Source organism: Dermacentor albipictus, unplaced genomic scaffold (genome assembly GCF_038994185.2).
Source record: "Dermacentor albipictus isolate Rhodes 1998 colony unplaced genomic scaffold, USDA_Dalb.pri_finalv2 scaffold_11, whole genome shotgun sequence".
NCBI lineage: Eukaryota > Metazoa > Arthropoda > Arachnida > Ixodida > Ixodidae > Dermacentor > Dermacentor albipictus.
Genome location: NW_027225565.1, coordinates 6,138,474 through 6,154,740, shown reverse-complemented (window position 1 = coordinate 6,154,740; position 16,267 = coordinate 6,138,474).

Genomic DNA, 16,267 nt, shown 5'->3' with positions numbered 1-16,267 from the left:
CCTCGGCATTCTCCTTACACCTAACCTGTCATGGTCTGCGCACATCGAAAAAATAACTGCTAAAGCTTCACGTACGCTCGCCTATCTTAAACGCAACCTGCGCGATGCTCCTGTCCTCACCAGACAAATCGCTTATCAGACTTTCGTAAGGCCACAACTGGAATTCGCAGCCCCTATCTGCCACCTCACCAAGCTTACTTAATCGCGTCTCTCGAATCGATCCAAAACCGCGCCGCCCGCTTCGTTGTCAGAGATTATCGCCGCGACTCTAGCGTGACTAGCATTGAGTCATCTTTATCTCTCTCATCTTTTTAATCACGAAGAACCATAGGATTGCTTTGTCTATTTCATAAGACAATCCACAGCACGCGCCCGTCCAATCTGCCGCTCACCCGTCCATCTCGTACATCTCGGCGTTTGCATAATCATCTAAGTTTCCAGGGTATCTTTGGCCGAAAATATGCTTTCAATTCTTCCGCGTTACCACGTGCCATTCAACATTGGAATAACCTACCAGATGACATAGTTGACATTCTTGACCCAGTAGCCTTCAAAGCACGCTAATGCATATTATTTCCATAATTCGTCACAACTAAACTATACTGCGCACCTAAGTAAATACTTGTAGCGAAGTTGTATAGGTTTTTCTTTTTGTTTTGTTTGAATGTTTGTTTTGAATTGCTTTAACATTATTACAGAGTTGTTCTTTCACCTTCACCTGCTACCATTTGTATAATTTCTTGGTACTCCTTTTTGTTACTTCACACAGTCGTTTGTTCCATTTATCGCGTTATTTATATTGTTAGATATTCGTTCTTTCATGTTTACTCGCTAACAATGTATAATTTCTTCTTACTCCTTTTTTTTGCCAAATTCCCTGTATCCTCCCCTCACGCAGTACTCCCTCGGGAGGCTATGAGGTAAATGAATAATTAAATAAAAAATAAATAAATTATGCCTTCGCTTGCAAAGAGTCAGATAGACTATGAAATGCCGTTTGGAACGTCATTTATGAAAATGGAAATAAAGAAGGGGAGTGAGAACGGACCCTTGCGGTACTCCGGTACGTTGGTGCTGGCTAAGAGATGAGTTCCAACAGCTGCGTAGTGTGAGCTATCCATAACAAAACGATGTGTCCATGGCACTGCGGGGTTCCACACTGAGGCAGGAGAGTTTCGCTAAACTTCGCTGATGGGAAACAAAGTTGAAGGCCTCGACAAAGTCTAAGTACATGACGTAGGCACGAAACTTTCTGTCCGAGTTTTGGTGAAATTCGGTAATAAATTCAAAAATCGCATTATCGCATGCTGGTTTGACAAAGTCAGTGAGCATACTCCAAGTGGTCTTTGATAACTGATACCCCTAGTTTTTCGGAGCACCATGATGTAATTTTTATCTGTCGCTGAGACAAAGAAAGGCACAAAAAGTAAGTTTGAACGCAGTGGGCAATTTTATGCCTGACCGCAATTTTCTGTGAGGTTCGGTGGAAGATGTGGCTAGACTTTCACTTAGGTCCACGTTTAAAATCTTTTTTTATTGAATCTGATGTGCAAGCCTTTAGTGAGCAAAGTAACCAGACGTTGTAAATGTGATGTGTGTAGGAGAATTTATAGCGATTTATTACAGCATGGGACACAGGGAACGAAACACAAAAACACGCTGTGGAACGCGAGGCAAGAAAAAGCACCGCACGGGTGGATGAGAAGGGGTTAGGTCGGTTTCGCTTGGCTGAGTCGACTGAACAATCTCTACGGCATCAACGCGAACCGCAAGTCCGGTCACTATGGTGTAAATGCTACACTGTGAAGCGCGGATTACAGAAATTTCATCCAGAATGGAACTAAGTGACGCTTCCATGGGAGAGATGATCTTTTCAATGGTCTCGGCGGACGGGGATAAACGTCATGTAGTGTTTGTGGGCTTAATGCCACATTTCCTCGCAGCAAATGCAGCAGACTAATTGAGCATTGATGTACAGATACGGCAGTGCTCCTCACAACAGCCTACGGAAAGCATTAAGACTTCACAAGTAAACAGCCATTGCCAGAGTGAGCACAAGCCGCGTTCGGGAGGTAACTGAAGACTGCACATTCAGTATCACGTATAATTTCCGGCTTCAGAAAACACGAGCCCAGAAGCTTAGTCGTGTATATGGAGACTAATACGTAGGTATATACAGTGTGACTTCAGCACACCTGTACCTGTACTAGTCCACCACAACGCAGCATTCTTGCCTCAATTTTCCTTGATTTCGTAGAACAAAAGTGATATAGAGTGACAGGGAGATTTTATTTAAGAAAATTCTGAGAGGTTCGACTGTGCTGCTGTGCATCAGTATGCTACTCTAGACGAGCAAAGCAAGGAACAGGAAAGAAAACGGGATGTCGGATGAAGCAGATTGGAAGAATGCTAGATGTGCAATTGTGCAGCGCAGCTAATTACAAAGGTCCACTTCGGTGTTGTGGAAATGTTCCAGAACTTGCTCAGTGCCAAGTGCTTGCCACGTTGGCCTCGACCTCTGATGCAAGAGCCAATCCTCAAAAGCCATCCTGGGGCGAATGCGCACAGCAGCTAATATTGGTCACTGGCAATCATTCACGTACGTAAGAAAGACGCATAACATGCGGGCTTTGGTGGTTGTTACTCATAGAGCTGAAAAGAGAGACATCCGAGAAAGGTAACGCAGTGAGGTTGACGGCACTTTCCACAGTTTCATACCTTACACGTCGGGAGCGGGAGTGAATGAAAGAAAGAGAAGACAACAGTCTGAACCATTACACAAACTGTACAAGGAGGAGGGCATCTATACCGCCGCGCGTTTAAGTATTTCGCCATCAGGTACTGCAGAAGAGCTCGTGTGTGGCTCGTAGCTTTCCGTGCTCATTAGATGTGAGGTCAGACATACAGGACATTTGTTTTCGCAAAAGGCCAATTGTGCAGTTCACTCAATACACACTGGAGAGTATGGCGTTGTTTGTCGAAGAGTAAACAGCCGCGGAGGAGACGATCGATGGTCTCTTGCCAGTGGAATTTTAGCAAACATTGGTGGGTCAGTCAGTAACTCATAAAGCTATCAATGCGGTAGCTGTATGTGTCAATCAAGGATGCTACGACCCACAGCCGACGCAGCAGTTTGTGTGGTATCGGACATGGAAATTTGCTGGTAACTATAATGACGGATCGTGGCTGTGTAAGTAACAGTTGGAGAGCTGCGATTCCTATGAGTTATTGTGTGTTACGCGCCAGAAGGGGAAGCTGTCTCGCACCGTCAATTCCTAATAACGGCGTAAGCAATGTCGGCCTTCTAGCGCAGATACATCGGGCAGAGTTGAATAGGGTGTTATAACAATGCCGCAGTTGTAATGAAATTATGGGGTTTTACGTGGCAAAACCACGATCTGATTATGAGGCACGCCGTAGTAAGGGGCTCCGAAAATTTGGACCACCTGCGGTTCTTGAACGTACACCTAAGATACACGGGTGTTTTCGCATTTCGCCCCCATCGAAATGCGGCTGTCGTGGCCGGGGGGAACAAAGCCACAGTGTCACGGCACCTACTAAAAGATCATATCAGGTCCTCTACCAGCAACGAAATAAACAATTTCGTTGATTTGGAACACGTATAAGTTGTCATTCCCGCGTCTAACACTGAACACTTCGAAAGGCTGACTTGTAGAATGTTGGCGATTTTGATGGTGTTCCTTTTCTAATGTAAATTTTACAAGGGTGTAAAAATCAGCGTTTTGTTTTATTCGATTCCGTGGATGTCGTGATGTGTTAAGTACTGAACTTCATAATGACTCGTCGATATGGGACAACCAATGGGCCAGTTGCAGTTCCGAGGCCAAACCGGCAATGCACACATGAATTCGGTAAGTGGTTAGTATTTCTTACATGCCTAAGAAATACAATGGATCTGCTTGTGAGCCACAGTGAATAAGTTGGCCTGCTTTGCAATTTCTCGACCTGCACGAAAGGTACACAGAAAGCATATTCAGGCGCTATATGTGAGACGGCGTTCTTGTTGTGGGCAAGCAGCTGAGTGACATAAAATAATGGCTCGCCGCAACCGCTCCGAAAAAAAGCAGCCTAGGGAGATATTTGTCAGGCACCTATAATCTACGGCTTCTGTGCGACCTGATCGCGTCGAAAGCTATAGCATATGTAGTCAGTGGGTTATCTTTGGCGATGGCCATAGTTGCTGCTGTTGCAGCGTACTGCATGAGTTAGTCGGAAACGTGTAAAAGGCTTGGCGTTGGATATTCTCTGAGGCCCGAATTCCAGCGTTGAACCGCGCGGGAATACTCTATTGCAAATCTTTCAGAAAATACGCATCAGGCAGCTCCAGTACGGAGCAACCCTATACAGAGAAGTGGTGTTTCAAAATTGGAGAGAAGCACGAGCCTAGAGTGCAGCACATGTTTGAGCGCTCTCCGAATCTTCTCATTGTCCTTCATTCAGCCCCTTTCTGGCTGAGAGCCTTCTCGGTTTGTTAGCTTTCTTGTTTTCCTTCTTGAACCGCCGCGGTACTCAGTGCCTATGGCGTTGTACTGCTGAGCTCGAAGTTACGTGTTCAATACCGACCATGGTGGCATCTCGATGGAGCAAAAATGCAAGAACACTCGTCTACTTAGATTTAGGTGCGCCCTAAAGAATTCCAGGTGATCAAAATTATACTGGAGTCCCCCACTACGGTGTTCCCAATGATAAGATAGGTACTTTGGCTCCTAAAACCTCAGAAATCTTTTTTCCAGGCTGCGGAAACAAACAGCACAGAGCGCGTGCGGAATGAATGAAACCGCACATAGTGCACTGCACCTTATAATGGTGTCTTGCACGGACAACACGTCGGCTTTCAACCGCCGTGCTTGCTCAGTGGTTATGGTGTTGGGTACCTGAGCGCGAGGGTGCGGTATCGACTCGCAGCCACGGCGGCCGCATTCCGATAGGGACGAAAACACGGGTGTACATGGATTTAAGTGCGCGTTAAAGAACCCAAGGTGGTCTAAATTTCCGAAGTCCCTCGCTACGGCGTGCCTCATAATCAGTAAGTGCTTCGGGCACGTAAAACCCCATAATTTAATTAAAACGTCTGCTTTCGCCCCTAGTCTCGTGCCTAGTTTCGCCTGATCTACAGGATATATTCGTTTTCTCGTTAAGAGGAAGCTTTAGCTCGGGTGCTCCTATCTAAATACGTGTAAAGGGAGAATTCGTTTTTCTCGGCAACCACTGCGCCAAATTTGATTAGACTTCTTGCATATAAAAGAAAACTTAAAATGTAGTGACACTTGGTTTCGAATCTTCGATTAAGGTCCTCATTTTTTAATAAAAAATTCGCAAAAATTGAAAATTTTCAGAAAACGTAACTATCAAGTTTACAACTCTGTAACTGAGCAACAAAAAATGATAGTACAATTCTGTGAATTGCGTGTACTAGTACGTCTAAAGCGGACGAAATTGATATGTTTCAAATGATTGTAAAAAAAAAATTGTAATATGGAAATACAGCTTTTGCAGAACCTTCGTACGCAACGTAGCAAATTCACACAAGTTGTAAAATGACATATCAAATTTATCCGCTTTCAGTGGTCTAATAGATGCCATTTACAGAACCGCGATATCTGTTTCTTATGCAAAGGTATGAGTTTGTAAACTTCGTGCTTCTATCTTTTTTCAAACTTTTGTATATTTAAATATTCTTTTAAAACACTTAAGGACATAATATAAATTAAGCTCCCAACAGTCGCTAGAATTTAACTTTCTCTCTCACATGCAACAAACTTCATTAAAATCGGTCCACGGGTTGTATCAGAAAAACGTTTTTGCGTTTTACATATTATTTGAATAGGCCGCGTCGGAGTTGGGCCCGAGCTAAACATTCCTCTTAAACACAGCAACCGTACAAGGGCCAGGCCAAGCGGCAGGAAACTGACCAAGCGCTGAACTGCGCTTCGTTCGTTTTCTTTTGTTCGTTCTGTCCCAGGTCCTGTAACTCTATTTTGTTTAACGTGCGCAGCCGGCCCCAGTTGCCACTATCTAGCGTTTTCTCTTCTTATCACATGTTTGAACTAGGAGACAACAGAACATTTAAAACAATCAATTACTTCTGTAGATTTTACATGTTGATTAAGATCGTGTTTGGCATGAATTCGGAGTTCATGCTGCCATTTCATGGCCTTATTGTTTTCGCAATCTTCCTCTTTTCATGCAGGGTCCTTGTCCTTGAAGATGGCAGAGTCCGAGAGTTCGATTCCGTGCAAAAACTGCTTGGGAACTCCTCGTCTGATTTCTACCGTATTGCAGGGGAGGCTGGCATTCAAAGCGCTTCAAACAAGAGCCAATGTGCCGTGACGGTGCTCTAATTGTTATTTATGAGATAATTGTAATAAAAGCCTGGAAATTTCACAAATATAATGTGAGGTCATCTAATACAGAAACCGTTCACAATGATTTGCCTCTTTAACGTCTCTTCGTTTGTACTTTAAAATACCCAGTGTTCAATGAGACAATAAAGGTCCCCGACTTATATTTTGACGAAAACTAAAAAAACTAGCAAAGCACTACATGAAGCGCCCACAAGCTCAAAATTTTCGCAAGAATGCAGCGCCGAGTCCCTGATGACAGTTGTTATACGCGCTACTGGCGGCTTGCCAACACGGGGTCCCAGTGCGGTGAATTGTTCCTCTTTTGCCACATATATAGCGCTTAATTATGGGAGCTTTTACGTCGCTGCATGCGAGTATTTACCGCATTGAGTAGCTCTTGTCCATGATTTCGTTCGCTGTGCTTTGGAGCATTGCATTTCTACAGTGTTGTAAAGACGATATTGTGCAGGCACAGCCAGCGTCACAAGAATGAGGGCCAGACATCACGTGAAATTAAGAATGACTTCAAGCCCGTGCGTGCACGCGACCCGATGTACGATTTTCTCCTCGAAACAAACTCTTCGGAGAATCCAGTCTCAAACAGGAGCTAAGTGACGCAGAGCGTCTCTTCAGCGAACACACCTATAACGCCTTATTGGAATTCTTCGAGAGTTAACGGAAGGCCGGCTTTGTGGTTGACAGCGGCGAAGACTGTGATCTCCACGACTAAATAGGCTTTTCGTAATGGGCAACGCGATAAAGCAGTCTGGCGGGATGTACGCCTAAAACCACGTAGTTAGCTATGATGTATCATCGTTTCTGCACCTGTAACTATTTCTGCTTGTTAGCGGCAGCAATTCTAATGCAATATTTGCCGTTGTGCTTAAAACGTTGCTTAAAACATTTTTATTCGAAGAATATAAACAGAGGCTGTCAGTAAAGAAAACGATAAAGGATTGAAACCTACAGCGAACCTTACTTACATTGCGATCATCATCAGCAGCAACAGCCTACGTTTATGTCAACTGCATGCAGGACGAACGCCTCTTGTAGCGATCAACAACTCTGCAACTATGCAGTAGATTCCAACTTGCGCCTGCAAGTTCCCTGGGGCCCATAGCGTAAAACTATTGCAATGTTTTTTATTCCAATTTCCGGACGTCCAAATTACGTAACCGCCGACGCAAGCATGGGGCGGTTAGCCGCCGCGTTGTCGGAAGTGCCCAATCAAAAGCTCTCCTCGTTTGAAGGAGGTCACTTTTCTTCGCTTTCAAAAACGAATTGCATTGCCTACATTGAGTTTTTTTTCTTATCTTACTGGTTGACAAAAGGCTAGAAGCACGCTCAAGTGAAGAGGGTTTCGATGGGGCCAAGCCAGCGCAGTGAAAAGTGATAACCGGACAAAGAGGGTGGTGCCGGCGTCTGCGATTGGTCCGCTTCGCTTTGCCCTTTTGTCGAAATCGTGGTAACTTGCAACAGAAATTTAAGAATGCCGCTAAAACGGATCCTCAGCAACGAAAAGTTGGCAGAGCGACGTCGTAAATTTGCCGAAAGGGCTCGATAATGCTACACGCCCACGCAGAAGGTTTTATTATAGGTAAATAAACCCATGACGCCGGTCAACCTGTAACATCCTAACTCAGTCGAGTGAAGCTAGCTTAGCAGGACTCTTTGAGGAGCTGTCAGACGTTGCTTGTGTGACCAAGAAGATCGGCACGTTGAAAAGCCCCGTTGCGCCATCGCATGGCTCGTACCCAGTTCGCTCTCGCTGGCTGCGCCCTACCTGCTAGTGCTGCTATTTTTGTTTTTATTGCCATTGCATTCACGGAGAACGAAAGGCGGAGCGAATTGACCTACTCCGTGCTGGTTTGATTTCACTTCCGGACGCGCTAGCTAAAGTTGTGTAACCGTGAGCTTCGATGGAGCGGATACAGCGGCCCATATCTGTCGTGGAAACAGGTTTTTTGCCAAAGAAAACCAGGGTTATGAAGTCGTTTTGCCACAGTTACCTAAAGGTGCGTGTGTTACAAATACTGTATTCCTGCACGGAAACATCAGGGCAAGACCTTATCATGTGGAAGATGTCCGCGACACGGTGGTTCGTCTGGGAATGCTGCCGGAGGTGCTTGCCTTGGGGCTTTCGAGTTGAACCACGTCTGGGCGGTGACCTTCATTACAGCAGAAACAATGAAGAAGATGCTCGCCGTTGGTGACATCAAAATGAAGGAGAGGGGATGCTTCGTTATTGATCCAAACAAGCAGGACGTTCGGCTGAAGCTACATTGACTCTTGCATTATGTACCGGATGAAGATGTACGCACCGCGTTGGCGGTCTACGGGAAGGTGACACAAGTATCTAAGGAACGATGGCGTGTCCATTGTGTCACGGACAAGGGAATTTCGAGTCGTACCGTAGCACTGGAACTGAAAACCGGAGTGACTATCAAGAACCTACCACATCAGCTTCGAGTGGGTGGTATGACAGCCCTTCTGGTTGTGCCAGGCCGAGCGCCACTGGGCTTATGGTGTCGCCGAACGGGGCATATTAGACGCGACTGTCGCGTACCCCGGTGTGGTCAGTGCAGGCGCTAAGGTCACGAAGACAATAAATACACTCAGACATATGCCAATGTGGCAGGTGCTGTTACAGCCGACCGTGTGTCGGAGCACATCATGGACCAAATTGATGCAGAGGAAGCAGCCAGCAGCAGAATGGGGAGGGGGGACGTCTACATGCCCCTTTCTGAATCATCGACGGAGAAAGATAAGAATGTGGGCCACGCGGAAGACTTAACGATAAAGTTTCTGTAGACAATGTGAAAGCACTTATAGAAAAATTGCATTTGTTTGAGTCGAGGGGATTTGTTGATGCATGGGAGTAATTTAAGGAAAAAGTAAAGATTATCGCTATCCAGGAGACCTTCTATTTTACACCAAAATGAAAAAGAAAGGAAAGGAAACTACAGTGTCAGTGGGAGTTTTTGTTGACAGTCGAGAGTGCGCAGCCAGGCACCTTCAATGAAGAACAAAGAAATATAAAGAATCAGATTGAGATAATGGATATAGAAAAATACAGAGGCACAGTTATACGCGCACGCGCAGAACAGCTCTGGCTCGGAGAAACACCGACGAAACAATCCTTGAGCGAGGAGAAGCGGCACGCTTCACGTAAGGAAATAACACAGATAACGTATGGTGAAGAGATTACAAGAGACAAATTGATGATCCAACAAGCGTTTGTCGAATATTACAAAGGATTGCTGGGATGCAGCGGTAAAAGCGAGGCCTCTTTAGACGGTAGATTTTTGACGCTAATACCTGCATTAGCGTCATTAGGTGAAGAAACCAAAGTATGCCTTGAAATGCCAATTGGCGTAACTGAAATAGAGCAATAGACGATCAAAGTGAAGGGAAAACGCCGGGTCCAGATGGACTTGGTGCTCCTTTCTACAAGGCTTTTAAGCATGACCTCTCGAAGGCTCTTTCGCGGCTCGTCGCTGAGGCGTACGAAATAAAGGATGCGCCGCCATCCTTTAGAAGTTCGCATATTGTACTGATACCCAAAAGTGACGATCCAGTGAAGCTTTTATCGGCAAATGATTGCTTTCCTATAAGCCTCACCAATGTGAATTATAAGGTGTTCATGAAGGTGCTAGCCAAAAGTCTGCAGAGTGTAATACAGTTAATTGTTGGACCTCACCGAGCATGCGGCAGAAAGGGCCGAACAATAGGAACCAACATTCGCACAGCGAGGAGCATCCTCAAATTCTGTGATACATGGGGCAGGCAAGTCGTGATGTTACAATGAGACCTCGAAAAAGCTTCCGATTGTGTAGTGCATGACGTACTTTTTATAGTATTAATACATCTAAAAGTCTGGAATGTTATCTTAGAAGGCGTGAAAATGTCGTATAAAAATTGTGAGGCTAACATTGTCATTAACAAAGAAGTCACTCAAAGTATTCAAATTGCCAGGAGCGTCCGCCAGGCGCGTCCAACTTCTCCTTTGTTGTTTGCTATTTACTTAGAGACCTTTTGTTTTAGCATATTTCAATATAAAAAAGAACGTGGCTTTAAGCTTATGATATCGGTGGTAATATTACTATCTAATGCTGATGACATTGCTGTTTTCTGTGAAAACAGAGAAAGTATTAGCGAAGCTGCGAAAGTAGCCGATAAGTAGTGCAAGTGGTCCGGTAGTGCAATAAACTAGGATAAGTGTGTAGGTCTGCGGCATGGCACCTGGGAGGCAATGCCAGAGTTTCGAAAATGTAAAAGGGAGGGACGTGCCCACAAAGTATTTCGGTGTGCCACTAGATGGATATAAAGATCCAGATGAATATTGGAAGGACGAAAAAGAAATGTTGAGAGAGAAAGTAAATAAGTGGGAAGGGAAAAACTTCTCGATATTCGGCCGGTCAACAGTCTGCAATATCTTCTTAGCAGCGAAAGTTGGGTACGTGCTTCAGGTGCTGTCATGAATAGGCTAAACGTTCAGAAGATACACAGGGTCATTGCCACTTTTGTTTGGGGCTCCCAATGGGAACGTGCGAGTCCCACAAATCTTTTTCTATCAATGAAAGCTGGTGGGATGGGATTGGCCCATTTGTTTTTAAGACAGATTGTGTCGAGGTTTATTTTTCTACGAGATCAGAGTCACCCATTCTTGCGCACCATCTTACAAGATAGATTATGCTGTTATTTACCTGAATTCATCGTATTGTCTTCTTGTGCAGTCGACCGGGTATACGTGGTTATCTGCGCGTAGTATCGGCGTTCAGTATATTAAAGGTTCGTTTTTCTCTGCAATACTTGTGCGAAGTTAAGAAAGAAACGGCTGTATAAATATCTTATCGACGTAATGATGCCAGTACCCTCGTATCGCACCATGTATGCAATTGGGCCCGGAAAAGATGTCTTTAAAAGAGTCAAAAGAATGGTATTACGCCCATCAGCCAAGACCGTCTTTTTTTCAGCTACACATTCGAACGTTGCCCAGGAAACCATGGCTAGAGTAAAAGGGCCGATTTGTTTCGTGGAGTAGTAATTGCCTCTTGTGCCGTAAGCCGGAAAGTATTGATCACATGTTTTTGGACTGTTGAGATGCCGTACTTCACTGGGACATCCTTCAGCGACGTTTAAACACCATACCGTATTTGTTTTCTGCTGGTTCAGTGTGAAAGTGACATACCTTATGATATGTTTATGTTGTTGAGTATGCACGCAATTTGGAAGACGCGTATGGCAGTGAGGCATGCGGATGTAAACGCACGCCCAGCCAGAGGATACATCATAGAAAGTACAGCTCACACCAGGGAAGCGTGTTGTGCAGGCGAAAATCAGCCGCAATGGCTACTTGTTGTGAATTATCTCATTTCATTATAATAATCGCACGCCAAATAAAGTGTGTTTGACGTTTTTAAAGATTATTCAGTGTTATTTTTTCTGTAATGCGTTTTGTTCTTTTGTTCTTTGCACATGATGTGCTATTCAGCGAATAAAAAAAGGGGAGTTTGAGTGTTGTCGCGGTTATCACGCGAGCCCTACACGCGCAAGGTCCCTTGGTCAATATCGGGCGGGAACTGCGTTTTTCTTCTTGTTTTTGTTGCAATCGCATACATTAAGAACAAAAGGAGGAGCGAATTGAACTACATGGTGCTGGCTTCCAGTGGTGTAGTGCTTGTCACGTGCGCCTTAACCACGCAAGGTCCTTGGTTACATCTCCGCAAGGTCCTTGGTTCCAAGGTCCTTGGTTGGATCGCATACACGCAGAACAAAAGGGGGGAGTGAATTAACCCATGCCTTGCTGGGATTCCGTGGTGTAGGATTCTACTTCCGTGCACCGTAATGAACGGACGTGTTATAACGTGCTTCGACGGAGCGGTGCTGGCGGCCGTGGACGGTCACAGTAACAGAAATGCTGTTTTGACGACCAGGATTATCAGTTGATTTCGCTGCACTTGCCTACCGGACGAATGGTCTTTAATACAGTTTTACTACTTAATACTGTCCGTGGAAGACCGTACAAGGTTGAGGATTTCAGTAACGCTCTGGTACGTCTGGAACCACTCGCCGAAGTAGTTGGCTTGAGGGTGTATCAGATGAACCACGTGTGGGCGGTCATGATGAAGACGACGAAGCTGCTATGAAACTGCTCGCTACCTGAAGCATCGTCAAGGAACGGCGCTGTATTGTCTGGGCCCCAGCAATCAAGGCGTCCGCATGAAGTTACGCTGGATGCTGACAAACATGTCAGATGAAGCATCCGACAAGCTCTTGCCCAATACGAAATGGTGACAGGTGCAGCGAAAGAACGGTAGCGTGTTCAAGGGATTCTGTAGAAGGGCTCAACGACGCGGTCGGTGACGTTTCAGCTGAAGGCAGGTACTACAGTCGATGATATCGCGCACCGGCTACTTATAGCATCGGAGCTCATCCTTGCCCTCATTCCACGTCGAGCTCTTCTTTGCCTACGGTGCCATGCAACCGGTCATAATCGCCGCGACTGTCGAGTTCCACGCAGCGAGTTTTGCCGACGCTTCAGCCATGACCCTTCTCAGTGCGTCAACACATGCGCCGTAGTCGCAGGACCAACGAGAAGAGAAGACGAAGTATCTGAACACCTCTTGGACTAGGTTTAAGTAGAAGATATTTCACCGGTTAAAGAGTGACAAGATTGGCAACGTGGACACACAGCCATATCTTCGCCCTAAAAACTTGTGCCCAGACAAGAAAACCAACGGCGAGGCTTGTTCTCAGAAAAAGACTGAAAACAGTGTGACTGAAAACGATAGTTCCGCGACAGAACAGAGGAACGTCTCCTCGAACCCGTCGTCTGCCCCTATGTGCTGACATGTGCGGAAATGTCTGCTACGACTGACGTCGACATTGCAGCAGCCACTAACGTGCCTGCGAAGCGGGCACACGAGGAAACGATTGGTGGAACCGGGACCTCTGGAGCGATGACATTCAGTGAGCCACCCACAAAGGCGGCTCAGCTGCGACGCACGTCCTTCAGGCCTAGGCGCAATGTCCAAGTGGAGCGGAGACCCGAGACGGGCACGCAACAGTAGCGGTTTTGATTAGGTTGTTCATTTTTGCTACGACTACTACGTGTGATACCGCCAGCTAGACTGGCGCAGCCGTGCAATACAGAATAGAGGACACAACTTTATGCATAGTACATGCGTCTCTCAATGTAAGCGCTAAGCGACCCGATTGTTCTTGCTCATAATGGAGGCCACTTTAAACATCGCGATCTGTATTGCCACGCTTAATCTCCGAGGACTAAGCACAAGGCGACGGCAATATCAACTGAGTTGTACGTTTCTGGAAAGCGATCATGGCATAATCGCTGTTCAGAAAACCAACACAGTTATTCCAGGTAAACGGATCGCATGGTGCAACTATTAGTACTGCGTTGTTGTATGCGTCTGTCATGCGGCAGGCACACTGGGGGGCTGCACAATTCTTTTTGCGCAATAGCCTGAATGCAATTGTGGAAGCAATAACAGTGTGTGAAACGGGACGCCTGTTTGTTTAGAGTTTAACTTCAGTAAAATTTTCTGGTGAGTTATTTGTATTTACGCACCTAATATGGAGAGCGAGAGACAGTGTTTTTTTTTTTTGAACGAGTTGAGCATTACTTAAAGACCGATAGGTTTTTGGTTTCACTGGGTGATTTCAATTGTGTTTATTTTCCGGAGGATTGTGTGAAAAAATTGCGGATGAATGATCGTATATAGTACACTGCTATTGATTAATCCTGTTAGTGAATGCAACCCGGAAGATGCCGGCTATCTGTTTTACGATCAAAGTGTTTCGTGGTTTACTTAGTTTCAAGGACTTAGCCATGCTAGGCTGGATAAAGGTTCAGTGTCACTGGAACTGGTGCCATTATGTAAAACGTACAAGAACAAGCAAGTCTCTTTTAATGGCCACAGTTTGGTTGCCTTCACAATAGGAATGAAAGATCGAAAAACAAACCTCTCGTGGAACATTGTTGTGGGACAACCATTGTTCCTCAGATAAACAACAAATGATTGCAAATTGACAACTACCATTACAAGTGCTCTTGTCAAAATAAATGGTTCAGACTCAGCCTCGTTGATATATATTAATTTGTAGACTCATAGCATCAAAAACTTCAGATGGGAAAGATCCAAGTCAATTGATGGTTTGCTTGGAATAGGCAAAGATGTCAAGTTCACATTACGACTTTCAGAGATTACACTTCCCGCATTTACGTAGAGGTGCCATGGCCACATACTGCAGACCATGGCTTTCAACTTTAAATGCTCCATTAAACAACCTTGCAGATTTTACTGTTTCCCAAAACAACGAAGCACTCTTGAAACAAGCTCAAACCACGCATGTTATTTACTTCCGACACTGAAGAACCAAGCCAAAAATACTGTCCAGCTGACAAGCTGGTGGGATGGCAACAATACAAAGAAACCATGCTTGCACCACAACTGTGTCACAACAGCTGTCAGCCGCTTTCAGAGATGGTTTGTTGTGTCATGAAAGAAGTATCAGTGCATAGTATCCTTTTTACTCAGGCAGTGAAAATTGAAAGTCGAGCTGGTGAATGCATCAGCATACCCTCCCTACCTTCTTAAATAGTTTTAATATTGCACTGTGTTCACTCAAAGTATTGCCCCTTTTTTAATGCATGCTTTTCGAAGCAACCTGTGGCATTTTCGTGACGTAAGGGAACCTGCAACTATTCCTGGACCCCATCCATGGCTTCTGCAGGCTGTACTGTTTATTAAGTCCGATCCTTGATTTGCAATTCCACAACTAAACAAATGATGCGACATGTTTATCCAGATTCCGTTGGTCCATGTGAATGCGCTTAACTCGGAATATTTCTGAAATAAATCAAGCCTCTCCTAAAAAATTTAAAGTAGAGTAATTAATTAACATGCCCAAACATGAGCACTTACCGTGGATTTTGAGAGTCAATGAAGACAGAGTTATTTGCCCAAATTTCTACGACTTTCATGGCAACAGGATGGCCAAATTCTGTACTGTTAGTAAATGCAAAGAAAAGAAACTGACTAATATGTGCAGTGTTGCGTTTCCAAATATTTCGTTCTTTATATCGTAGTTTGAATTAATGCCTGCGGTCTGGGACAAAATATTTTTGAGCCCGAGACACAACATTTTTTCTTTGGGATCTAACCAAAATGAAGATTCGATAAAAACCAGGGTCAGGTCAGGTCAGGTCAGTTTATTTCCTTAAAGGCCCCTTTATCAGGGGTGTTAGATAAGGGGTGGGGTACATCTTGTAACAAAAATTGAACATGATAACAAACGAAACATTTGAAAAGTGGTAGATACTTTGTATAAATAGGTGCATACTCGTGTCAAATTCTCAATTTGAATAAAAAAGCAACAGTTAATTTGGCAGAAAAGAAGAAACAGTGGCAAAGGACAAATCATTTTAGCAACTAGTGGAATATTTGAAAAAAGGCAGATACATTGCATACAATCAAAACCGTAAGGCAGATGATGAATTTGTACAAAAAGGTAATTAATTTGACAAAATAGAAGCAACCTCAGCAATGAACACATGGTGATTATTTGTATATACAACATGCTGGGGAATGGCATTCCAATCAGCTGCTGTTCGCGAAATAAAAGAAGCAGAGGAGGTAGTTGTGTGTGAGCGTGGTTTTAAAACTTGGAGTGGATAACGAGCGCGTTGCGATATTCTTGCGGGTGGGATGATGTATGGCACACGATTAAGGGAACTGTAGATAACTTATGAAAGAGACCAACGCTGGCTTTTTACGGCGGTGCGAGAGAGTCTCCAACTCAGATTTCTCTTTTAAAGATGATATGCTTGCGACATATGAGTAGGATGAATGAATGTATCTTACCGCACGATTTTGGAA